This window comes from Pseudophryne corroboree, chromosome 6 (genome assembly GCF_028390025.1).
Source record: "Pseudophryne corroboree isolate aPseCor3 chromosome 6, aPseCor3.hap2, whole genome shotgun sequence".
In the NCBI taxonomy this organism is placed as follows: domain Eukaryota; kingdom Metazoa; phylum Chordata; class Amphibia; order Anura; family Myobatrachidae; genus Pseudophryne; species Pseudophryne corroboree.
This window is the reverse complement of record NC_086449.1, coordinates 549,458,230-549,483,556: the sequence shown is the minus strand read 5'-3', so window position 1 is coordinate 549,483,556 and position 25,327 is coordinate 549,458,230. Positions and strand designations below refer to the sequence as shown.

Sequence of the window (25,327 nt, the reverse complement as noted above, 5' to 3'; positions counted from 1 at the left end):
AGCCTATAACCACTGCACAGCAAAAGACCCGAACCGGAGTATCAGCTGCGCTCAGGTTACTCCACTAGCACTTGTCTCCTGGTTGCCATGACGACGTGGCAGCACAGGGCAGGAGACCCTAACAGTACCCCCCCTCTGACGAGGGTTCAAAGAACCCCTACCACCGGGTTTATCGGGGAACTGCGAGAAGAAAGAGCGTATCAGTCTGGGGGCATGAAGATCACAACTGCGCACCCACGACCGCTCCTCCGGGCCATATCCCTTCCAGTGCACCAAAAATGACAGCCGACCCCGAACCACCTTGGAGTCAAGAATCCTTTCAACAACAAACTCCCTCTGGCCACGTATCAGAAGAGGGGAAGGTCTTCCACTGGAAGAAGGATTACTAATCGCCCGTTTTAAAAGGGAACAATGAAATGTTTTATTGATACCCAAAGAACGGGGCAGATCTAACTGAAATGCCACCGGATTGATAACCCTGGTGATCTTATAAGGACCGATGAACCGGGGGCCTAACTTATGAGATGGCTGTCTCAACTTCAAATTCTTGGTAGACAACCAGACGAAGTCTCCTAATTTGAAGCTGCAGGGTCTTTTCCGCTTATCAAAAACCCTTTTGGTCACTAATGACACAGACACAAGGGCTTTCTTCACTTTCCGCCAAATACCTCTAAGGACCGAAACCACAGAGGAACCACCAGGCGTGGAGTCCAGGGGGTCAAAAGAATTGGCCTTAGGATGATGCCCATACACACAAAGGAAGGGAGAGATCCCTGTAGCAGAGTGAGCCGCGTTGTTATAGGCAAACTCCGCCATGGACAGATGAGCAACCCAGTCAGTCTGACACTTGGAGACATAACACCTGAGGAACTGCTCCAAGGACTGGTTCACCCTTTCAGTCTGCCCATTAGACTGCGGATGGTAGCCTGATGACAAGCTGACAGAAATCTGGAGATCGGAACAAAATGCCCTCCAGAATTTGGCCACAAACTGGGATCCGCGGTCAGAGACCACATCAAGTGGCAACCCGTGAAGACGCACAACATGCAGCATAAATAATTCAGACAGGCGTCTGGCTGATGGCAGCCCAACCAGTGGAACGAAGTGCGCCATCTTCGAAAACCTGTCAACGACAACCCAGATGGCTGTCATCCCCGAGGATTTGGGCAAGTCCACCACAAAATCCATTGAAATGTGGGTCCATGGCTTAGATGGAATAGAGAGTGGATGTAATGGGCCAACAGGAACCCCTCTAGGAGTCTTATTTCGGGCACAGATGTCACATGCCCGAACCCACTGATCCACATCCTTAGCCACCGAGGGCCACCACACCGCCCTAGATAGCAACTCCCGAGTTCTGGCAATACCCGGGTGACCTGCCGACTTCTTGGCATGGAATTCCAGGAACACTCGCTGTCTTAACCTAGGAGGCACAAACAAAAGACCTACCGGAAGGTCTGGAGGAGCCTGCTCCTGTGCTCTAAGGACTAATGATAAGAGGTCCTGGGTAATGCCCACTTTAATACATGATGGGGAAACAATGGGCAACGGCTCCTCGGTGGTCTCCTGGATTGGAGCAAAACTCCGCGAGAGCGCATCAGCCTTGATGTTTTTTGACCCAGGGCGATATGTTATCAAAAAATTAAAGCGAGCAAAAAACAAAGCCCATCGTGCCTGCCTGGCATTGAGACGCTTCGCTGACTCTAAATATGCCAGATTCTTATGGTCAGTGAGAATTGAGACCACAAACTTAGCCCCCTCAAGCCAGTGTCTCCACTCCTCAAGTGCATCCTTAATAGCCAACAATTCCCGGTTACCCACGTCATAATTCATCTCGGCAGGCGAAAATTTACGGGAAAAGTAAGCACAGGGATGAAGGCGATTATCAGACACTCCCATCTGAGAAAGCACTGCCCCAATACCCATCTCAGAGGCATCCACCTCCACCACAAAAGGACGCTCTGGATCTGGGTGTCGCAGCACCTTGGCCGAAACAAATGCCCTTTTGAGACGGGCAAAAGCCGCTTTAGCCTCACAAGACCAGTGAGCAACATCCGCCCCTTTCTTAGTGAGTGCCACCAAGGGCGCCACTATAGACGAAAATCCAGCGATAAATCGTCTATAAAAATTCGCAAAGCCCAGGAAACGCTGAAGCGCCTTCAAACTAGTGGGCTGCACCCAATCCAGGACTGCCTGTACCTTGGAACCCTCCATTTGGAAACCTTCTGGGGAGATAATATATCCTAGAAATGCGATTTGCTGAACTTCAAATTCGCACTTCTCCAGCTTCGTCCCAAGCCGGTGGTCTCTGAGTTTCTGGAGGACTAAGCGTACATGCTTCCGATGTTCCTCCAGGGAATGGGAGAAGATTAGGATGTCATCTAAGTATACAACTAAGAATCTATCCAAATATTCCCTGAGCACATCATTCATGAAATCCTGGAAGACTGCCGGGGCATTACAGAGCCCAAAAGGCATCACCAAATATTCATAATGCCCTGAGTGGGTATTAAAGGCAGTCTTCCATTCATCCCCCTCTCTTATTCGGATTAGATTGTACGCACCGCGTAGGTCAATCTTAGAAAAAATGGTGGCAGTACGAAGCTGGTCAAACAAGACCGAAATGAGAGGCAGTGGGTATGAGTTTTTAATCGTGATACGGTTCAATTCCCTGAAGTCGATGCAGGGTCGCAACGAACCGTCCTTTTTACCCACGAAGAAGAACCCCGACCCAACTGGAGACTGTGAAGGTCTGATAAATCCCTTAGCCAAGTTCTCCTGAATGTACTCTGCCATAGCCTGAGTCTCAGGACGTGACAGGGAGTACAACCTGCTCTTGGGAAGCTTAGCATTTGGCAACAAATCAATGGTACAGTCATAGGGGCGATGGGGAGGTAGTACCTCTGCAACTTTTTTGGAGAACACGTCCGCAAAATCTGCATAACACCCTGGCAATCCTGGCAAACTTAGCTGCGAGAGCCTGACTGGAAGGCTCAAGCAACTCCTGAAACAATCAGTACCCCAACTAAGAATCTCCCCAGAGACCCAGTCAAATTGAGGATTGTGGGCCCTTAACCAGGGTAACCCCAACACCAATGGGGCAAAAGTACAGACAGTCACATAAAAGGACAATTTTTCAGAGTGTGTGGCTCCAATAAACAAAGAAATCTGGCTAGTGCAAGAGGTAATTTTACCTTGGGATAATGGTTCCCCGTTTAACCCACAAATCTTAATTTCCGATGCCAAGGGTACTAAGGGAACAGAGTGTTTCAGGGCGAATTGGCGGTCCATAAAAACCCCGTCGGCCCCACTGTCCACAAAGGCCTCAGTCTTGACAGTTTGACCGAGGATCTTCAAGGTCACCGGAATGATAAAAGTCTTCTTGGGAAATTCTGACTTCTGGCCTGACAGGATATTTCCCATCACCCTCAGGCCCTGAAGTTTTCCGGCTTTTCTGGGCATGATACTACCACATGACCTTTATTCCCACAGTACAAACACAACCCCTGCTGTCTCCTCCGCGTCTTCTCACGCGAGGAGAGGCGGGTAGCCCCAATCTGCATAGGCTCCTCAGAAAATTCCTCAGAGTCTGAGGTTCCCTTGGGAAGGAAGGAAATCTCAGTCTCCCTTTCAAGCCTACGCTCTCTCAGCCGTCTATCCACCCGGATGGATAACTGCATGAGCTGATCCAAGCTATCAGGCAAGGGATATTGTACCAGTTGGTCCTTTATCTGGTTAGAAAGACCTCTTCGGTACTGGTGTCTCAGGGCTGGGTCATTCCACTGGGTATCATGGGCCAACCTCCGAAACTCCGTACAGTAAACCTCAACTGGCCTTCGCCCTTGCTTAAGGATCGAAATCTGAGCCTCGGCTGAGGCCGTCTTGTCAGGGTCATCATACAACATGCCCAGTGCCGTAAAAAAAGCATCAACACTTTTAAGCGACGGACAGTCAGGCTGCAACCCATATGCCCAGACCTGTGGGTCTCCTTGTAGCAAGGAAATCACTATGCCCACCCGCTGAATCTCCGACCCAGAAGACTGAGGCCTAAGCCGGAAGTATAGCTTGCAGCTCTCCTTGAAACAAAAGAACTGCGAGCGATCTCCAGAAAAACGATCCGGGAGATTTACTTTCGGCTCCTTAACCCCTGCAGGTGCTGCTGCTGCGGGAGCTCCGCCAGCAGCCTGGGAGGTGTGCATTTTAATGGACAAATCATTAAATTGTCGAGTCAGGACCTGCACCTGATCGACCACCTGTTGCAACGTATTTTGAGGGGTATGCTCCATATTCCCACAAAATTTCAACAGGAGTATTGGGCTGCTGAATATGTTATGCACACCAGTGCCTGCAGGAAAGTACTGGTGTCAGAACTGTTATGCACTCCAGTGTCTGCAGGAATGTACTGGTGTTTGAACTGTTATGCAAAACAAATGGACTCACAGACAAACTGGGGAATATGACATAACGTACACAGAAGGTGATAGGGTAACAAAATACACACAAAGTGAACAGAGAAGCCCAGAGGCAAAGGAACTGGGTATCTCCCTTGTATTAGAACTGCTCAGATAGAAAAAGCAAGATGTTGTGTTTTAATACGTAGAGAACCCAAAATGCTGTTGCTAAGGGCAACAGCAAAACCCTAAAGGGTTACCAACGGGTGTGGCAGTAAACTCCTTGGTCAGAGATGGAATGATAGACACAAGGAGAGTCTCCACAATCCTATTTCTCACTTGCAGTGCACAGGTTTTAGCTTACTGCCACTAAACTGACCCCTGACACCTAGCACAGTGAGACAGGATTAGACAGGCAAGTCTTAGAATACAGCCGCAAACTTGCTAAGTTCACAGAGTAGTAACAGAACCCCAGCAAGCTAAACGACTGACTCCAGTCTTACTGCTAGGTCTGGATTGGCAGAGTGTAATACCAAATCCCCAGGCCTATTTGCAGTAAGCAACAAACAAATACAAAGCTACACAGTACTGGCTAACTTTCATGAACTGACTAACCAACAAAGATTCAGCAGCATCTGCTTACTCTGAAAAGAGGCCTTATAAAGCAGGTGCTGTCCACGCCCCACTCAGACCTCACAGACTGTGAGCACAAAAACCAGCACCGGATCCCCTGCCGTGCACAGAGCCTATAACCACTGCACAGCAAAAGACCCGAACCGGAGTATCAGCTGCGCTCAGGTTACTCCACTAGCACTTGTCTCCTGGTTGCCATGACGACGTGGCAGCACAGGGCAGGAGACCCTAACAGGTTCTTGTCCTCGGGAGTGGAAAAAGAACAGTTGATAGTGTAGTGAGTTGGGGTGTATAAATACTGGAAGGCAATATACTCTTCTAAATTCCAATTTCACAGTGGGGGAGTGCGTACCGTACTCACATCCATAATGGGGTGTGAAAAACACATAAAGGTATCTTTAGCTTGGTATGTTGTCGTACACGGTCACACTCACACACGTTAGGTGGATAAAAGGGTGGGCGTACCCAACTCACACTGCTCAATGTGAAGACTTGTGTATAATGGTATCTTTGAGTGGTCCTGCAGGATCTAAATAGTCCTTATTCTAGGATCCGTTCCCCTCGTATGATACATGAAGAGAAACGGAGCAAAGTGTCATAGGATGACACATACACGATTTATTTGCACAAATGGTTTAAAACAATATATGTAAGAATATGTAAAAAATATAAATAAAAAAACAGCCAATGGACTTCAGGTAGGAGAGGGGGGTATGCACGGGTGGAGAGATGTTGATATCCGGATTGTTCTCACCTTAGTAAATACCGTCCCAAATCGGTCCCTGGTGGTCCTAGGCCCTCACACCAATGCGTTTCGACTGAAGAAGAAGAAGACTTCAGTCGAAACGCGTTGGTGTGAGGGCCTAGGACCACCAGGGACCGATTTGGGACGGTATTTACTAAGGTGAGAACAATCCGGATATCAACATCTCTCCACCCGTGCATACCCCCCTCTCCTACCTGAAGTCCATTGGCTGTTTTTTTATTTATATTTTTTACATATTCTTACATATATTGTTTTAAACCATTTGTGCAAATAAATCGTGTATGTGTCATCCTATGACACTTTGCTCCGTTTCTCTTCATGTATCATACGAGGGGAACGGATCCTAGAATAAGGACTATTTAGATCCTGCAGGACCACTCAAAGATACCATTATACACAAGTCTTCACATTGAGCAGTGTGAGTTGGGTACGCCCACCCTTTTATCCACCTAACGTGTGTGAGTGTGACCGTGTACGACAACATACCAAGCTAAAGATACCTTTATGTGTTTTTCACACCCCATTATGGATGTGAGTACGGTACGCACTCCCCCACTGTGAAATTGGAATTTAGAAGAGTATATTGCCTTCCAGTATTTATACACCCCAACTCACTACACTATCAACTGTTCTTTTTCCACTCCCGAGGACAAGAACCATAAGGGATCCTGTCTGGAGAAGGAGGATAAAACCATAAGAACACCAAAGATACCTTTACGCGAGGGTACATCACGTCCTTTTACGTGAGTACTGGTACGCAATCATCAGCCACCATTTCGTTAAAGATTTCATATTAAGATACCTCCATCCTTTGATACATCTACTACACTATCAGCGACCTTTTTTTCTGTCTCTTTGTCTCCAATTATTGAGGATAAGAACTATCCCGATACCTCGGACACTTATACAGGAGAAAACGCGGAGAACGACTAATTGAGACTTCTCTAAAGTGAAATACTTCTCGTTGTGGACGCGACCAAGGACAGTGATCTATTTAAACCACACAAAAAGGTCCACACGTTTTAACGGCATCACGTGACAAAATTATTTTACCCACTTTAAAAACTATTGTTTAGTAACTGTGTACGTTTAACTTCACTTTCTATCATTCACATACATCAACGAGCGCAGACGTGATCTCTCAATTTTGTGTATTTTCCATGTGTTAGGGAGTTGAGTGACTCCCTGTAGATATCACCACTGCGGCTCTCAGGGGCGCGGCAGTCCTTCAAACAGCCTTTCTAGATTAAGTTTACGCTTCTCCTCAGACGCTTTTAATTTAGATTTTTTTACTGAACTTTAGTTTTTTGGATTTTACATGCTCTCTACTATGACATTGGGCATCAGCCTTGGCAGACGATGTGGCATTTCATCGTCTCGGCCATGACTAGTGGCAGCAGCTTCAGCACGAGGTGGAAGTGGATCTTGATCTTTTCCTATTTTCCCGTCCACATTTTTGTTCTCCATTTTTTAATGTGTGGAATTATATGCCGGTAATATATCAATAGCAATGGCCTACTGTACTGTACTATATGTATACTGCTGGTCACAAAAATGCTGCACTGTCCTACTATATACTGCTCACAATAATGCAGCACAGAGATAGTATACTTGACACAGAGCTGCAAGATACAGCAATGGCCTACTGTACTGTACTATATATGTATACTGCTGGTCACCAAAATTCTGCACTGTCCTACTATATACTGCTCACAATAATGCAGCACAGAGATAGTATACTTGACACAGAGCTGCAAGATACAGCAATGGCCTACTGTACTGTACTATATATGTATACTGCTGGTCACCAAAATGCTGCACTGTCCTACTATATACTGTTCACAATAATGCAGCACAGAGATAGTATACTTGACACAGAGCTGCAAGATACAGCAATGGCCTACTGTACTGTACTATATATGTATACTGCTGGTCACCAAAATGCTGCACTGTCCTACTGTATATACTGCTCACAATAATGCAGCACAGAGGTAGTATACTTGACTCAGAGCTGCATGATACAGCAGTGTCCTACTGTACTGTACTATATGTATACTGCTGGTCACCAAAATGCTGCACTGTCCTACTATATACTGCTCAAAATAATGCAGCACAGAGATAGTATACTTGACACAGAGCTGCAAGATACAGCAATGGCCTACTGTACTGTACTACTATAATTATATACTGGTGGTCCCAAGTCCCCACAATGCAGCACACTGAGCACAGATATTTGCAGCACACTGAGCACAGATATAGAGCGTTTTCAGGCAGAGAACGTAGATATTTTCAGCACACTGAGCACAGATATTTTCAGCACACTGAGCACAGATATTTGCAGCACACTGAGCACAGATTACGGAGCTTTTCAGGGAAAGAACACAGCCACATCCTCTCCGTTCAACCTCCAATGCACGAGTGAAAATGGCGGCGATGCGCGGCTCTTTATTTAGAATACGAATCTCGCGAGAATCCGACAGCGGGATGATGACGTTCGGGCACGTTCGGGTTAACCGAGCAAGGCGGGAAGATCCGAGGCTGCCTCGGACCCGTGTAAAATAGGTGAAGTTGGGGGGGTTCGGATCTCGGAGAACCGAACCCGCTCATCTTTAATATATATATATATATATATATATATACACACAGATGGGTCCACATTTATCTTGACCTTTAATAGGATTAACTGAGACTGGGCAGTCGTACTTAATCTCCTGCTGTAATGACTTAATCCCCTGCTGTATTGTTCTCTGTATTGTATTGCAGCTGAGAACAATAAATGAAGGGTTTATGTTAATAAACCATGTTGTGCCTACTGCAGTAAACTAGTCAAGACAACCATGGACCCTTCTGTGTATATATATATTGTGGGGTCCCAAGATTTCTGTTGGCGGCCCTGCCAACTATACAAAGGTATACGCCGTGTTAAAAGACAAAACATCGAAAAGTGTTTCCTCAGTGTAGTTAGTGCAAGTTACAATCTGCTCCTGTAAATAGATGCGCTGGGAAAGGGCGATCTGAATTAAAGAGAATATCAGCAGATTGTATCCTCAAAACACCTGACAGCAAATGCGCATCTCATACTCTGATTACACATACTGTATACGCTGCAGCTTGATGATAATTGATTTCTGCCATCTCATCCTAATTATACAATCTCCCTACAGTTATTTTTAGATGGCAGCTTTATACGGGTGGTATTCAGTATGCCGGCTGTTGGGATCCCAACACCCGGCATACCGACAACTATTCTCCCATGACCCCCCTGGAGGGAGAATAAATAGCCCACTGTGCCCGCAGCGTGGCGAGCACAGCGAGCTCGCAAGGGGTTCATTTGCGCTCACCCGACTGTCGGTATGCCGGCAGTCGGCATCCTGGCGCAGATATGCTGGCCGCCGGGAGCCCGGCCGCCGGCATACTATACTACACCCCTTTATACTGTAACTGCATGTTGCAATCTTGCTTCCCGTATATTGCAGTAGGTTTGATATTACTACATGGGTTGTCCTAAATGGGCCATGGTGCTTTCAAATGATCTTTTTAAAATAAATGAGATTATCAGGTTTGTTATAAACTGCTGTCAGAAGATGATGTTGTAGTTCATATGTGCAATGAGCTGCTGACCACAGTAAAAGGCCATAATGTCTTCTGCATACCTTTTAACCTTTGCCAAATGTTAGTTTTGTGGCATGTGTCCAAAAAGGGGGCATGACCCTGCTGTAAGGGGCGTTACCTCATAGCAAATGCTATGTTAGCGAGCCATGCCACCATCCTCTCCCCCCCCCCCCCCCCCCCCCCATTCCCTCCCAGACACAATTTTTATTCCACTGGGGCTCTGGGAGCTGCTGGTCACATGCTGTCAGTCCAGTCCCTCTCCCTACTGTAAAGAGGCTTCATGCATGCACACGCCATCTTGTCACTGCTGGCTCTGCTAATTAGAGCAGGTAGTGAGAGGGGGCCACCAACTCCCCCTTCCCCACCATGGGACACTGCTGCAGGTTGGGACCCTGGGGGTGACAACAGGACAGTGCCCAAAAAGTGGGGATGTTAGGGGGCATGTTTCTGCAACTGTTAACACTTATGTTAAGAGGTGAATGGTTAAGTCTCATATGATTTAGACACCCACATGTTGGCAGTGATCCTGTTGTTTCCCAGCTTACACCTGTGCATTCCTCTTAGCCATAGCATTGGGACCAAGGGGGTGACAGCATGTCACCATTAGGACCAGGGGTGGCTACAGAGGTGGGGCTGCAGCTCAGTCTAACATTTATATAGGGGAGCCACAACAACTGCCACCCCAAACATCGCTGTCTGCAGTTGGTGTGGCTCCCCTATTTGAATTTTGGACTGCGCTGCAAATGCCACTAAAGAAGAGAGATTTATCTCTCTCCAGAAAACATAAATATCACATTTTCCTCCAAGTTCACATAGTCAGGTAAAAGATGTAGAGTAAAAATTTGAGTGCTTTACCTCCGCCCGAAAAACGGTGGTTTAGTCCTTCCGAACTTTCACAAATATTATATATCGGCTCACCTCACCCAAGCGGTTCTTGCTCATGCTGATCCCCACACCAGAGGCTGGGTTGACCTTGAGGCTCATCTTTTCACTTTCCTCTCCCCCTACACACTCTACTGGATGTTACCTCAGAACCGCCCCCCCCCCCCCGCCACCGCTAGTCTCCCGTTTACCTTCATTTTTCCCTGTCGATTTGGGATTACTGCAGTAGAGTCTTCTCATTAGTCCACAACTGCCTCTTTCTACCTCCTCTATGGAATAATCGGGAGTTTTTACATGGCTTACACCCAAAGCCTTTTTGCTATTGGTCTGCTCATAATATAACATTTCTTAATTATATTGCTCCTCTGCACACTTTCCCAGAGTTTTCCACTCTCCAAGATAGATTTGGCCTTTCTGCTAGTTGTTTTCACCAATATCTTCAAATTCGCCACTTCTATACTTCACTCTTGAGCCGCCGTCCGTACCCAATTTACACTTCACTTGAGACATTTTGTCTCCGTCTATCTGATTATAAAGAGCTCATCGCCACTTTCTGTAGCCTACTGACTGCCCATAATCAACCTCCCAAAGAATCCCATGAGTCGGCTTGCAAGAGAGAGATACTCGAACCAGAGGAATAAGATACAGTTCGGCAATCCGCTGCTACTTCCTCAATTTGCTTCAGAATTCGAGAAAACACTTTCAAGCGCCTATACTGGTGGTACTTGGTATCTTCCTGCCTATACTCTATCATCGGATGGAGAGGAGAGCACCCTGGCACATATATGGTGGAGCTGCCCTAAGATAAAACGTTTCTAGGTACTTTGCCTAATATTTTCTCTTACTGGCATCACACTCCCAGCTTGCCTTTCTTTCTCCATTCCTCCCATGCCCTACCACTGTGACAAAAATACCTCAGCTCTTATTAGACACATTTTAAATGCTGCTAATTGTGCTATTGCGGCTAATTGGAAGAAGCTCGACTCCCCCTCTTCCTCTGTCTTACACGCCTCAATTTGGCACATCTATAACCTTGAGCATGTCACTAGCTACCTACACGAAAGTCTGCATAAATGTCTAAACATTTGGTCTCCTTGGATATCTTATCACGGGACTAGCGCTCGTAACATTAGAGCACCGCCATGAGCAGGAGCACCAGCAGACCCTCCCCTTCTTTTTTTCTTTCCTTTACTAATGGACCCCATCTTTCCTCCCTTACCCTCCTCTCTCTCTCTCCCCCCTCCCCCCATCTTACCAGAAATGATAGGTATCTGATATGTTTTCTTATTTCTTGTCTATTCTCAGTCGTATTCACTACTTACTGTACACAATTTTGTATCATTATTGGCTTCTGTTATTGGCTTGCTATACATAAAAATTTAATCTTTTTTAAAAAAAATCACATTTTCCTGATTTTGTGAGATAATTATGTTTATTAAATATCCCCCCTAGGACACTAAAGGGGGGTACACATGAAATTTTAAGCAATAAGCACGGATCTCTCCGTGTGTATGCACCACAGCGATAGCGATGCAAGGCCCCGCGCGTCGCTATCGCTAGTACTAGATTGGCCTGCATGCAGGCACAATCTAGCAGGTCGCTCATTTCAACGCTGAGTGAAATGACTGTCCATCCATCCCCCTCGCTCAGCATACATCGCGCTGTGTGGGGGAGAGATGTGTGCTGAGTGGTCTGTGACAGATCGCTCAGCACACATCTGTTCCCGTGTGTATGGGGCTTTAGAGGGCAATTCAATTACATGAAGGGGGTCTATTCATATGTTGTGCCATTATGATGGTTTTTGAAGAATGGCCAGAGAATGGCGCCCGTCCCTTCCCCCCGTACTTCGTGAATTTGCCTCATCCCCTGTGGGAATGTGCAGGAAAATACATGACGTGGGGCTACTGTATGTATGTTTTGTGTGCACACTGTATATCACCCGTAGACTATGCTGTAACATGTGATGTTAAATCACATTTAACTGAATTTACATTTTCTTGTTGGCTTTTCTACAGCAGTGACTTATTCAATTTACAGTGTGTGTGTCTATGGAAAACATTTTAAGATTTTATGTATTTTTTTATACAATTATTAAAAGTAACTACTACCATTTAAAATGGACAATGGGGTTCATTCAGAGTTGATCACATGCTGCAACTTTTTGCTGCCCATGCAGTCAACTAGACGCCGCCTATGGGGGAGTGTATTTTTGCATAGCAAGGCTGCAATCGCTTGTGCAGCCCAGCTATGCTAAAAAAGTTTTTTGTAGAACAAGACTAGGGTAAGACTTACTTACCCTGTGCGATCAATCCAGCGTTGCAGGTCCCGGAATTGATGACGGACATCCGCCCTCCAAACGCCTCAACGCACCTGCATTTGGATCTCCACGCCCAGAAAACAGTGAGTTGATGCCCGGTTCCGCCTTCCTCCTGTCAATCTTCTTGCGGTTGCCGCTGCGACCGCTTTGTTCGTTAGCAGCATCGCTGCCCGGCAACGGCCGTCGTCGGGCAACTAGGTGCCTGCGCAATGCGGCCGCCGCGGATGTGTTGTTCCGACCCAATCGCACGGCTCCGAAGAAGCGCAGCGTGCGATCGGGTCCGAATGACCCCCAATATACATAGATATAACACTTTAAATGTAGCTCCATTTCCCACCGGAAAACAAACAGACCCATGCTGATGGAAGGCAATCACAAGACCGCCTGTCTGGATACCCATGGTCACAATGCCGACGCTGGTATACTGACAGGCTGTGAAAGGTCGCCACTGGAATACCGCCACCACAGCCTTTACTCCCTCTGTGGGTGTCCACGACACACATAGAGAGAGAATATTACCTGTGGCGAGCGCAGGGAGCCACCATCCACGCAGCGCGGTGAGCGCAACGAGCCCGCAAGGGGCTTTATAGCACTTGTCCCGCTGCCAACATACTGGTGGTCGGGATCCCGCCAGTAAAAGGTATGTATTCCCTGCAGACTATATTCACCCCTTGCTTAGCATAAAATGCAGATACAAACAAATGGTACCTACTCATTCAGTAATACATACCAAATTCAGATCTGACACAATGGGAGATGTAAGGAATGTGCAAATGCAGTACAAGTATAGTAATAGGGTGTTCATCTAATTGCAAGCTGAGGCAGCGCTACAAGGAGCCCAGATATGCTGTGTAGCTTTCAGGTGCCTGAGGACTGGTGCCTTGACAAACGTCTCAGGATAGGAGTGAAATGTCAGATTTCTTATTTGTTATTGAGATGTCCTAATTAACAATTAGACCTTTTCTACAAAACCTGGAGAGTGCACAGCTCTTTTCTTCTTTATTCTGCATATACTGTATCTTGAGTTATTGTCCCTCCTAGTGAGATCTTTTCCCCGACTGCAAGGTATGTCCTGCTTCACACTGCTCTGCTTGTGATGAGACATCTGCAGGCATGTAAGAGTAGTGCACGCGGCCATGGCTGTATAATTGAAGGGGTGGGAGGACAGTTTCACACTGTCTAAAATGATAGCCACAGCTCCTGCATGGTGATGATAATGCCCACTCAGTCCAGGATGTTATCTCTCATGAGCAGTCTCCTCTCTACCCTTTATCTTGTGGCTGTTGCTCCTTTATCTACCTCACTGTAAGTATTTTTGTTTAATATTTATTTCCGTTACTTATATTGCAGCTTTTATTTACCTTGAATAAACATGTTATGTTTATCTGCATTGGTGTGATTTATAATGTTAACTGCCCAGTCTGCACAATCTATGGTGCCTTATAAATAAAAAAAATTATGATAATCATACATTTGGTCCTGTTCTGCACCCGCCATGTGTCTCATGCCGTATGTCAAAAGTAAAGAAGAATTACTGACTAGTCACAGAGTGACATACAAGTTAGACTTAGATGCAGCTTCATTGTGTGCTCAGGATGCGGTTACTGTAGCATTCCAGCAATCGAGATTTTTGGCGGTCATGTGACTGATGCCAGAACACTGAACGGCAACATCCCGAAAGTATGAAGGCAGGGCCAGCTCCAGGCCTACAAGCACTCTGAGTGTGAAATCTTTAAGGACCCCCCCCACCACTCAATGCATGCCCGTGCTCCCAAGTGGGTGTGGCCTCGCAACTTTATATATTATATCAAACTATATATATATATATATATATATATATTTATTTATTGCCGTATAACCGTATATTTTCACACACCCCTCTACACACACAATTAGCTGCCTTACATATAAAGCCCACAGTAGTGCTCCTTAAATATAATGTCTCCAGTATAGTGTAACATATACATAACGTTCCAGTAGAGTGCCAGATACACATAATAACCCCCAGTAGTGCAGTGCCAGATACACATACACCCCCAGTAGTACCAAATACACATACAGTATGCCACCAGCAATGCCAGATACACATACAGGTGCAAAAGTTCATTTATTTCAGTAATTCAACTTAAAAGGAAAAACTAATATTTTATATAGACTCATTACATGCAAAGTGAGATATTTCAAGCCTTTGTTTGTTATGATTTTGATGATTGTGGCTTACAGCTGAAGGAAACCCCAAATCCAAAATCTCAGAAATTTAGAATATTACATAAACTCAGTAAAAAAAGGATTTTAAATACAGAAATGTCGACCCTCTGAAAAGTATAATCATGTATATGTACTCAGTACTTGGTTTGGGCCCATTTTGCATGAATTACTGCCTCAATGTGGCGTAGCATGGATTTTATCAGCCTGTGGCACTGCTGAGGTGTTATGGAAGACCAGGATGCTTCAATAGCGGCCTTCAGCTCTTCTGCATTGTTCGGTCTCATGTCTCTCATCTTTCTTTTGGCAATGCCCTATAGATTCTCTATGGGGTTCAGTTTGCTGGCCAATCCAGCACAGTAATCCCACAGTCATTGAACCAGGTTTTGGTACTTTTGTCAGTGTGGGCAGGTGCCAAGTCCTGCTGGAAAATGAAGGCAGCATCTCCATAAAGCTTGTCTGCTGAAGGTGCTCTAAAATGTCCTGGTAGATGGCTGCGTTGACTCTGGACTTAATAAAGCACAGTGGACCAACACCAGCAGATGACATGGCTCCCCAAATCAACACAGACTGCGGGAACCTCACACTGGACTTCAAGCATCTTGGATTGTGTACCTCTCCATTCTTCCTCCATACTCTGGGACCTTGGTTTCCAAATGAGATGCAAAATTTGCTCTCATCAGAAAAGAGGACTTTGGACCACTGAGCAACAGACAAGTTCTTTTTTTCTTTAGACCAGGTAAGACGCTTCAGAATTTGTTTGTTGTTCAGGAGTGGCTTGACAAGAGGAATACGACATTTGAAGCCGTCTGTGTGTGGTGGCTCTTGATGCACTAACTCCAGCCTCCGTCCACTCCTTGTGAAGCTCCCCCACAATTTTGAATGGCTTTTTCCTGACAATCCTCTCCAGGCTGCGGCTTGTGCACCTTTTTCTTCCACACTTTTCCCTTCCACTTAACTTTCTATTAATGTTCTTTGATACAACACTTTGAGAACATCCAACTTCTTTTGTAATTTCCTTTTGAGGCTTTCCCTCCTTGTGAAGGGTGTCAGTGAAGGTTTTATGCACAACTGTCAGGTCAGCAGTTTTCCCCATGATTGTGAATTGTACTGAACCAGACTCTGAGACCATTTAAAGCAGGGGTGGGGAACCTTTGGCCCCCAGCTGTTGTTGAACTACACATACCAGCATGCCCTGCTACAGTTTTGCTATTTGGCCATGCTAAAACTGTTGCAGGGCATGCTGGGATGTGTAGTTCAGCAACAGCTGGAGGGCCGCAGGTTCCCCACCCCTCATTTAAAGGCTCAGGAACCCTTTGCAGGTGGTTTGGATCAATTAGCTGATTAGGATGCGACACTTTGAGCCTACAATATTGAACCTTTTCACAATATTCTAATTTTCTGAGATTTTGGATTTGGGGTTTTCTTAAATTGTAGGCCACAATCATCAAAATTATAACAAATAAAGGCTTGAAATAGCTCACTTTGCATGTAATGAGTCTATATAATCTATTAGTTTCACCTTTTAAGTTGAATTACTGAAATAAATAAACTTTTGCACGATATTCTAATTTTCTGAGTTTCACCTGTACAGTATGCCCCCAGTAGTGCCAATACACATATGCCCGAACAGTGCCAGATACAAATATGCCCCCAGAAGTGCTGCTCACTTCCGCCACCACCCGCCGGGCTCTGCTGCCATGCTGGGCTGCTCCCACTGCTGGTTTCCATTGTTGCTTTCTGCTGCTGCTGTGTCTGAGGGGAAGAGAGAACAAGGTGCGCCTCTCCTGCCCCTCAGTCCGGTCTCCGGAGGTCGGGGGTATGTCAAATCAGGCGCCAGTTCATGAGCCAATGAAAGCTTGTGGTCCGGGAGCCAATCAGGAGCCACCACTGCCGGTCCACGAGCTCTGATTGTCTCACAAACCAGCGCCTGATTTGAAAAGGCAGAGGGCTGACGGCTGCTCTTAAGGAACATGCCTCGAGCTGGCCCTGATCAAGACCATTGTTAGGGTTAGGACCCAGGGGTGGGGTTTTGTGGCTACTCACTAGAGAGGGGGGGGGGGGGTTGGCTGTACCCCCTATGCCTATTCAGCATGAAACAGTGGCGCACACTTTTTTGTGGCTAACCCCCACTTGACCCTGTTCACTATGTACAGGATTACACTATTGTATACTGTCTTGCTTTTGCTTAGTATAATGGCAACAGTGGCTAGAAGCTGCAAAGATAAAGTAGAGGTGAATTAACTGAACACCAGACCTACCTTAATTCCTTTGCTGCCCCTGTATTTGTCCTCTAAAAAGTGGTTATATATTAATTCTTTAACCAAAACTCTGTATAGCTTTTGCTGGGTGGTCTTCAGTTTGCCGGCTGTTGGGATCCCGGCGCACAGTATACCGGCGCCGGAATCCCCATACCTGGCATACCGACACCTTTTCTTCCTTTTGGGGGTCCACGACCCCCCTGGAGGAAGAATAGATAGCGTGGCGAGCGCAGCAAGCCCACAAGGGGCTCATTTGCGCTCGCCCAGCTGACGGTATGTCAGCGGTCGGGATTCCGGTGTCGGTATGCTGGTCGCTGGGAGCCCGGCCACAGGCATACCATACTACACCCCTTTTGCTTTGTACACTACGGTTGTTTGAGATCTGCTTAAGATTGTTTTGGGTGTTTTGGGGCAAAAGTTCTACATTCCACCAAGCATGAATCCAGCCAATGATGGTACTACTGAGAGGCTGTGAGAAAGCTTTTAATTGGGATACTTTAGAGACCTTAAGAAGAAATAGATCAATAGCATTTACAAATGCAACAGGAGGTCAGGTGGCAAAAAACTGCAAATGTCGGAATTGTAATACTCGCTCAAAACGCTTTTCATCTAAATTGTAAGATTAACTTCTGTGAACTGCAATTAATGATCAAACTGTTCCTACATTAGCAAAACAAGGTTTTTTTTCTTCAAAATTTGAATCTACATAAATGTTTTGATTTTATTTTGAAATGATTTTGCCTGGGAATATAACAGATTGGTCTAATTACATGATTAAAGATAACATCTGATTTTTTTTTTTTGTGATACATGCAAAATAGGCCCAAAGGATGTAACCTGTTTCTTACTGCTTCTCAGACTCGTTCTATGCAGAGTATATCTATGCAGCTACAGTAGCTTCTCTGTTTCAGTTCCAGGAGGCTGGAAGTACACAGTTTCATGCGTTCACCTAGCCCCCTCTATGGTGCCACAAACCCAACATTGGGCCTAATTCAGATCTGATCTCTGGGCTGCGTTTTTTGCTGCCCTGCGATCAGATAGTCGCCGCCTACAGGGGGAGTGTATTTTCGCTGTGCAAGTGTGCGTTCCTATGTGTAGCAGAGATGCTCAAAATCAGTTTGTGCAGTCTCTGCGCAGCCCACTACTCTTCCAGTGCGATTGAATCCTGCTGATCGGGGTCCGGAGCTGACGTCAGACACCCTTCCTGAAAACGCTGGAACCCGCCTATGTTTTTCCGGACACTCCCTGAAAACGGTCAGTTGCCAACCACAAATGGCCTCTTCCAGTCTATCACCCGTGTGAATGGATCCTTCGCACCATCCCATCGCTGACCGCCGATGCCCGTTGTAGCCATCCGACGTGCCTGCTCATTGCGGCTCAGACGCATGCGCAGTTCAGATATGATCGCCTGCTGCGTGAAAATGCACAGCAGCCATCAGATCTGAATGACCCTCATTGTTGGGAAGCTAACAGGGGAAGGGTCTCCATAGTGGCACTAGCAGTGTAGAAAGGGTATAAACATCACAGGACCCAGACTAGTGAGGGTTATATGTACATTTACAGGTACAGTGATGCTATTACCATTGTGCGGATCTGATGATTTACTAATGAAACACAAAGAAAAAGCAACATTTTGTTGGACTGGCCAGTTACCTTGCTCTACTTTGTTTACTTTACCTGATTATACGTTAACACAATTTAAAGTTTGACCATTTTATACATGTTCATAAACTTTCCATACATATTGTGGAATAATCACAGTACTATGTAGCATAACTGCTCTCTCTGCATACCAACAACCCTCTATGGGCGTAATTCAGACCTGTTCGTAGCAGCAAATTTGTTAGCAGTTGGGCAAACCATGGTGGTCATTCCGAGTTGTTCGCTCGCTAGCAGTTTTTAGCAGCCGTGCAAACGCTATGCCGCCGCCCACTGGGAGTGTATTTTAGCTTAGCAGAAGTGCGAACTAAGGGATCACATAGCAGCTACAAAGTTTTTTTTGTGCAGTTTCTGAGTAGCTCTAAACCTACTCAGTGCTTGCGATCACTTCAGGCTGTTCAGTTCCTGTTTTGACATCACAAAAACTCCCTGCGTTCGCCCAGCTACGCCTGCGTTTTTCCTGGCACGCCTGCGTTTTTCCGAACACTCCCTGAAAACGGTCACTTGACACCCAGTTAACGCCCACTTCATGTCAATCACTCTGCGGCCAGCAGTGCGACTGAAAAGCTTTGCTAGACCCTGTGAAACTACATCAATCGTTGTAATAGTACATCGCGCGTGCGCAATGCACCGCATATGCATGCGGAGAAGTGCCGTTTTTTTGCCTCATCGCCGCACAGTGAACGAATGCAGCTAGTGATCAACTTGGACTCACCACCAATGTGCACTGCGGGTGTGGCAGATAAAACGTGCAGAGAAAGTTGGATTTGGGTGGGGTGTGTTCAAACTGAAATCCAAATTGCAGTGTAAAAATAAAGCAGCGAGTATTTACCCTGCACAGAAACAAAATAACCCATCCAAATCTAACTCTCTCTGCACATGTTATATCCCCCCCCCCCCCCCTAAATCATGCAGTGGACATGGTTTTGCCCATTAGCTAACAAATTTTCTGCTACGATCAGGTCTGAATTAAGCCCTACGTGTGTCACAAATGCACTCACCCTCATCCTGACTGGTATAGCCCTGGCTAATTTTGCTTTTCCCTTTTAGTAACATTTTCTTTAAATCAGAAAAATTTTTAAATGTTCAATTTAGACTTTTTTTCATGCTCAAATACAAAGCTGTTGAGTTCAGGTTGTTTTATAATTTGCTAGTGAATCCAAGATATACGTTTAGGAAAGACATAAATGTAAAAGTATCTAGTCTTGGGAATTATGAGAGCATGTTTTAGCATTATAAGTGGCTACAGCATTTGGGATTACAAAACTAAATACTTCACAGTGAGATCAATAATTATTTGCTATAGGTATCCGGCAGATGTTCTTGGAGGCACTGCTTTACAAGCCAGAATTTGTGGCTGAGTCATGGTTCATTTTAATGTCATTGCTTTTAACCCAGTTATGTCAGCTTAACATTTTTATTTAATGCATGGCCAGTTTAACAATAGGGTGGATGGGACTACAGCTCCAGGCCTGCATATGAAAATAGGCCCATCGTCATTATGACGAGCCCCGCTTGCCACACGGTTGGTAATAAATCATGTTGTTAAAATTGTATTAGTATTTCCCAACAAAATGTTGACATTTTTCTGCTTTTACATATCTAGGGAGACATTGGAGCTTATAGTGTGGTAGCCACCCACATGGCTTTGTCCACACTACACTTGTTACAGCTCCTTTGCTTGTCACTAAAGGCTCTTGGAGGTATATTACAAAATTTTGGTTATGAGTCGATTTTGTGTGACAGGTTTTGCTAAAGTCAAAATCGACCGAAATAGAACTTTACATTTAAATAGAACCTTCAATACTTTAACACAGAGTTTAATTCCTAATCCATGGGGATGTTAGACCCAAAATCAACTTTTAGTATCTATACCTCCTTGATCATTTTCCACCCTAAGCTCATGTGGACATAAATGCAGCCCTGATTCAATCCACAGTATACTGCACACTGTGATTTTAGAAGGTAAAAGAATTCAAAATTTAATTAATTTAGTGTCTCTAAACTGTGAATACAACTTTATACCTACAATATATATAATAGCAATATATATAGTAGTATATAGTAGATATATTTGCGGTAATCCAAAATGCAAGTAAACAGGTGTTCATTCTTTGTTACAATACTTATTTAGGTGCATTGTGAGGTACTAGGAAAATAAATATTTTGGTTTTAAGCCTTTCATTGGCTACAACAAATTTATTTTTTATTTATTTCTGTTAATCTGGATACATGGCATCCAAAATGGTGCCATTATTGCAGTACAGTATGTTGTAGGGACACTTGTATGATGTAAGGACAGAGTTACACTACTAGAGTATAAGGGCCTGAGTCAGGGAGGTACGCACACCTGATGTTTATGCAGTATTGGTGGTCTGCACAGGCATCTCAGTTGCATGTACCGCAACGGTCTGGCGATGGTGGTCACAGAGAGACAAAGTGTTTGACAAGCAGGGAAAATTTGGGAGAGGTAACGGGCAGTGGCAGCAAAAATACAGGCACATGGGGCGTCCATTTTGTGGGCATGTTTAAGGCTGCAACTGCAATCACATACTCAGCTGCAATGATTTTGGCACTTCCTGTGGCCATTCTGCACGCTCATAGGGCTAGTCAGAATATCAATAAATGGCAGCTGTGACTGATGCTGCGTCTTTGTACGCAGGCTGCTGGGATTCACACACACTGCACCTTTAATGGTGTCGCCCAAATGCTGCTACTGTTTCTCGGACATGTCTGAGCCTACAAGTGTATCTTCATATGCAGTTATAAATGGCTCAGTGGCTTACTTGCTATTGAGGTTGCTCAGAGGGCTGATGATCCGTCTCTGTACACATACCACCAGTGGGCCCAATGTGCTCAGTAGAGGTGTTTTACAGAAAGAATAATCGATTATCAATTTTCATCAAAGATGTAGATGATGTATTTTTCCTTTCTCCTCTAGTGACTCGCTCTTCTTTAGAAGATGCTGCAAGGTATAGAAATCTATGTCAGTGTAACCCTATTCAAGTTGGTAATTTGGATTATGATATTATTCAGCGTTTCAATATATAAGTGCCTCCACCCAAGCTTGAGTTTAATTTAGGCTTGCTTGAGAAAGCCTGTGAACACTAGCTATTGTTAACACTTACTCCGATTGTAATAACTATCATACCTTCACTGCTTGTTCTTCTTTTGTGGTTTCAGAGCTTCCTGTGACAAGATCAGCAGTACTCCCGTCCGCTGGTATAGTATTGGTAAGTATTAATACATGTAATGATATTAATTAACACTCAACTAACTTATGTATCTCATGTTTTGTTTTACTAATCCATCAATGAATATGTAACAACAAGTATTATCATCACAATTTGTCTTGTAAGTATCAATAGTTACGGTATAATACAACTACTATTTGCATGCATTACAAAAAATATTAAACCGGTAAAAATGAAGGTGATGCATCAAATAATACTATCAACCTATGTACTCCCCCTACCAGATTGTCTTTCTGGCAGTCCATTAAAATTATCCCCAATACTGGTCGACCTGAGTACTGCGTTGGTGCACAGTTGGGGCCCAAATGTAAGATTTTCAAGTAACCGCGTGTGAATTGGATCCAGATCAATATTTCATCTAGATCAAGTGTGCAGTATTAATCCAATAAACCACAGTTGAACTCATCCGTATGCACTGTGGATCGTCTTCAATCAGTATATGCCATCAACCTGTAATGTTCTGAAGGCAATTCATCATGGGTGTATCAACCTTTATCATCCGCTGAACCTCTACCTCCTTCCCACTACCACGGGGTGTTGATAGGAAGTAGTCAGCCCAGTATTACTGTAGTTCTTCCTTATTTTAGGTGACTACTAGTGTGATACACTGACTCAATATTATTACCTGTGCTCCAGAGAAGGATGATACTAACTATCTGTATCAAATCACTATTACTGTCTCTCCTTATCTGGATATACTGCTGATTAGCCTCTAAACACAACTTTACGGCTTGCTTGTACGGAGGTGTAGTTTAAGGTCAATGAGGTATATGGAGTAGAAAGGTTAATGATACTGACAATCTATGGTTGACGCACCAGCAGGTTCAGTTTATATTGCATCCAGGTGCGTTATAATAAATGTCAGTGCTATATGCAATCCAACAGTCTCTGAGTGCTTTATTTACTAAGATCCACTAGTCGGTCCCACTGGTGCAGTTCATGTATACTGATTACTTACAGCCTGTATACCTCTTGAAGTGTAGATGCTATCTACTTTAATAACTAGATATACACTGAGTTCAGGGCTGTCTTCGTAGCACTAGGCATATCACTCACGTTTATATACTGTAGGAGGGGATGACGATGACATCGGCTGATCCTCCCCCAACTCCTCCTGCTGGGCGGCAATAGTTGGGCTGATCCTATCCCTTCCTGACGGGTCAGATCTGATGGTGCCTCGCCCTATTGCTCCGGCCCGCCTACCTCCTCTCTACTTCGACTGTATGGCGTGTGCACGGCTGCTCTCCCTCTGACTTGTTGCGGCGATCCGGGATCTAGACAGCCATATGGGTAAGTCTGCTCTCCTTTTTCCTCCCTGCGGCCAGCCGAGATACAGTTCTCCCTGAATATAGTCCGGTATTTTCCCGTTCTCCGTCGCGTATCTCTCTGGGGCTCCTGTCTGCATCACACCTCCTCAGCGTCAGCCCAGCAGTTTTTTCCCCCCTTCTCAACTGTCACTATCCTTGCCCGCACGCTCCAGCTCTCCAGTCATGAGGGACAGTCTCTAGAAATTTCTCTCCAACTGTCCCCACGTGCAATATCCCTGCAGACTATGGATTAATATCAGGCACAATCATATATATACATTGCATTTAGGGTACATCCACATATTATCACAGCAATTTGCAATAAATATTACAATTATATATACACCCCTTTGTCTGTATTTGATATGGGCTACATCAGCTTTATTTTTAATTTCATGGAGCAAAAAGAAAAAACCCTAAAAATAGCCAGTTGAGACTGTATTTCTAACTATTTTCATATATATTGGAGAGGAAATACTCCTCCACGCCTCCCAGCTAAGCTAATGTACTGTCTTTGTTTTTATACTACTAGAATAACTGCTGAATCTCTTTTCCCTGCTTTCCATGGAGTGCCAGTGATCAAGAATGGCTGCAACCTAAGATGAAATACAGGGTTGTTTCTAGACAATTTGGCTCCCATTGCGAGATCAAAAAATGCCCCCCCCCCCCCCAATCAACAATTAAAAAATGAGCTTCCCCATTAACATTCAAAAAGGGGATGTGGCCTCACTAAAATGGGCGTGGTCTAGCTTAAAATGGGTGTGGCCTCGCAGGAAAAGGCTACCTTACACCCAAGTTTTTGACCCTGCACCAACAGACCTCGGCCACCACAGCAAAGAAAAATATAAAAAAAATTCCACCATATTAAGCCCTACAGAGTAATACCCATTGCACCTTACTATGCCACACACCACAATGCCGTGATACATTCTGCCCTACAATAAAGCTTCAAATTACTTTTAAATGACCTGCTCGTTGCCGAGAGTTTCACGCGCTGGGTGTCATGCTCGTTGCCAGGTGTTTCATGCTCTGGGATCCATGCTCGTTGCCCCGGGTTTCATGCTCTGGGACATGTGTCATGCTCATTGCCAGGGGTAATGCTTGTTGCCAGGGGTTTCATGCTCTGGGATGGGTGTCATTCTCGTTGCCAGGGGTAATGCTCATTCTCAGGGGTGTGTAATGCTTGTTGCCAGGGGTAATGCTTGTTCCTGGGGGGTGTAATGCTAGTTGCCAGGGCTAATGCTCGTTGCCAGTGGTGTGTAATGCTAGTTGCCAGGGGTGCGTAATGCTCGTTGCCAGGGGTAATGCGCTTTGTCAGGGCTCAGGGGTATTGCTAGTTGCCAGGGGTGTTTAAGCCCAGGCCAGGGGTGTGTAATGCTTGTTGTCATGGCTCAGAGGTAATGATAATTGACAGGGGTGTGTAATGCCAGGCCAGGGGTGTGTAATGCCTGTTGTCAGGGCTCAGGGGTACAGACTTACAGCCCCCCACAGCCCGCCAGTTGCTCCCCTGCCTCTCTGTCATAGTCGGTGTTTCGCAAAATGATGGAATGATGCAAATGCGTCATTCCATGAAACTCTGCCCCCACGAGCAGAGTACTAATGACAGGGAGGAGGGAGGGCAGTGAGGGACCTTGAAAAGTGCTGCTGCGGGTGCCTCGTGCGATTGCACGGCTCGCCTGCCGTTAGAAACGGCACTGGTGAAATATAAGTAATAATAATGTCAAGAATCTCCTGAACATCCTTCCCTTCAGTTTTCATTGTGATCATGCAGAGCTGACCTTAAAATTAGCACAATTTACAACTGAAAAAGTTGCAGCAAATTGTATCATATATCAGCCCACATGCAGAACTTGAGATGGGTTTAGGTCAGCAAAAACAACAGTAACATATGCCAGACAGACACATCACAGACACTTACGTGATGTCCCACTTGCACCTATGCTGTTAATGATTTGTTTTATGTGCAACAAGCACATTTGCTATTATCCACCGATTAAACTACAAAACCTCTCTTCTAATACAGCAGAAGCAACTCCCAAC

The 25,327-nt window shown here is 45.2% G+C and overlaps 1 long non-coding RNA gene across 4 annotated transcripts in view; it reads right to left on the bottom strand.

Annotated features, from left to right (window-relative positions):
* Positions 1 to 23,464, bottom strand: part of LOC134935439 (uncharacterized) — a 130,493-nt gene extending 107,029 nt beyond the window's left edge. For 2 of the 4 annotated variants that reach the window (XR_010180137.1, XR_010180139.1), the window contains exons 1-3: positions 23,037 to 23,464; positions 21,878 to 21,945; positions 21,513 to 21,691 (exon numbers count right to left, since the gene is read on the bottom strand). This is a non-coding gene — a long non-coding RNA (uncharacterized LOC134935439). The remainder of the gene's footprint in view (positions 1 to 21,512; positions 21,692 to 21,877; positions 21,946 to 23,036) is intronic. The other 2 variants (XR_010180138.1, XR_010180140.1) reach the window with 2 other exon arrangements.
* Positions 23,465 to 25,327: the final 1,863 nt, after the last annotated feature.